Raw genomic sequence first — 2,346 nt, 5'->3', positions numbered from 1 at the left:
CTTCCACGTTTTTGTCTTTAATTCTCCTGGAAACTATTCGTGTGTGTGTAGTATGTCAGAGGCTCAGTTTCACTCTTCCCCTGTTTGGCTAATGGATTACTGCCAAACACTAAGGTCTATAATTCCTCTATCTGAACTTTGATTATGGCCGCATATGAAGCATCTGTACATATCCTGTGCCCAGGCTCCATTTTATTCAGTCAGTCCCCTTGTCATCTGTTTCATTCTGGGTCATGATCACTCATCACTATGGTGGTTGTGAATATCGCTTCCTAGTGACGGACCCATAGGCTGCTGCATCAGCGCCTCGGAGTGGGTGTTTTCCTGCACAGATGCCCCTGGGACACCACGCCCTCCTGCTCCTACGTCGTCCGGATGATCTCTTGGCCTCCTGGTTAGTCATCACCTGAGGACTTGCCTTCCTTTCTTCTTCCCTGCAGGACAGTGTCTTCTGCACCCTTGCTCTCCTTCCTAGTTTTGGTGGAGTGTTCTTTTAGAGACTTTCTCTAAGACCGTCACGGGAATGAACTTTCAAGAGCTTGCACTTTCAATCATCTGATTGATAGGTTGGCAGGGTACAGAATTTTAGGTAGGAGTAATTTTTCTCCTGGGATGCTGAGGCATTTGCAGCCCCTTATGACAGAGAGTATTCTCCAGAAATACCCAGAGCAGCACGTCCAGTCCTGAATGCTCTTCCCGAATCCTGCTTCACTCCACCAGGGCACCCCTCGGACCTCGGCAGGTGTTCGGGACACCCTGACAAACAGCAGGCGTGGGAGTCAGGTGGAATGACTCTCCAGACTAGGTCACGACAGACGGAGGGCTTCCTTCTGGCTCTCTCTCCTGGACTCTCTGCCCTGGAACCAGCTTCCTCGTTCCGAGAAATCCCTGGCACGTGGGTGTCCTGGGTGGTAACCCCAGCTGAGGCCTCAGCCTGGAGGCAGCATCCGTCCCAGGCATGAGTGACCAAACTTTCAGATAATTTCAAGCCCCAGGCTGAAAATCACCAGCGGATTCCAAGTGGCGCAGAAGTAGACTACCCCCACCGCGCCTGCTCAAATGGAAGATTTGTGGGCAAAATAATTGCCGGGATTTGCTGTGTAGCCTGTGTGACAGAACGGCCTCCTCATGCCAGCTGCCAGTGAACCAGAGCTGAGGACACAGTGGTGAGCCCTGCATCTATGGAGAGAGGGGTCCGGTCAGTCACTTCACGTAAATGTTCAGTCAGTTCAGCCTCTCAGTCTTGTCCGACTCTTTGCAACCCCATCAACTGCAGCACGCCAGGCCTCCCTGTCCATCACCAACTCCCAGAGCTTGCTGAAACCCATGTCCATTGAGTCGGTGGTGCCATCCAACCCTCTCATCCTCTGTCGTCCCCTTCTCCTCCCGCCTTCAATCTTTCCTACCATAAGGGTCTTTTCAAATGAGTCAGCTCTTCGCATCAGGTGGCCAAAGGATTGGAGTTTGAGCTTCTTTAAAAAAATCATTTATATATTCATTTATTGCTGTGCTGGGTCTTCGTTGCTGCATACGGGCTTTCTCTAGCTTCAGAGAGCAGGGGCTACTCTCTAGTTGGGGTGCACGGGCTTCTCATTGCACTGGCCTCTCTTGTTGCAGAGCACAGGCTCGGTAGTGGTGCACGAGTCTAGTTGCCCCGCAGCATGCGGGATCTTCCTGAATCAGGTATCGAGCCCATGTCCCCTCCATTGGCAGGCAGATTCTTTACCGCTGAGCCACCAGGGAAGCCGTAAATAACTTTTAAAGTAATATGAAAGAAGATGAACCGTGAAATTCCATATGTTCAAGCTGGATTTAGAAAGGGCAGAGGAACCAGAGATCAAATTACCAACATCCGTTGGATCATCGAAAAAGTAAGAGAGTTCCAGAAAAACACCTACTTCTGCTTTATTGACTATACCAAAGCCTTTGACTGTGTGGACCACAACAAACTCTGGAAAATTCTTCAAGAAATGGGAATACCAGACCACCTGACCTGTCTCTTGAGAAATCTGTATGCAGGTGAGGAAGCAACAGTTAGAACTGGACATAGAAAAACAGACTGGTTCCAAATTGGGAAAGGAGTACGTCAAGGCTCTATACTTTCACCCTGCTTATTTAACTTATATGCAGAGTACATCATGAGAAACGCTGGACTGGATGAAGCACAAGCTGGAATCAAGATTGCTGGGAGAAATATCAATAACCTCAGATATGCAGATGACACCACCCTTATGGCAGAAAGTGAAGAAGAACTAAAGAGCCTCTTGATGAATGTGAAAGAGGAGAGTGAAAGAGTTGCCTTAAAACTCAACACTCAGAAAACTAAGATCATGGCATCCGGTCCCA

This window comes from Giraffa tippelskirchi, chromosome 9 (genome assembly GCF_054371585.1).
Source record: "Giraffa tippelskirchi isolate mGirTip1 chromosome 9, T2T-mGirTip1v1.2.pri, whole genome shotgun sequence".
In the NCBI taxonomy this organism is placed as follows: domain Eukaryota; kingdom Metazoa; phylum Chordata; class Mammalia; order Artiodactyla; family Giraffidae; genus Giraffa; species Giraffa tippelskirchi.
Note: the sequence above shows the minus strand (reverse complement) of the source record.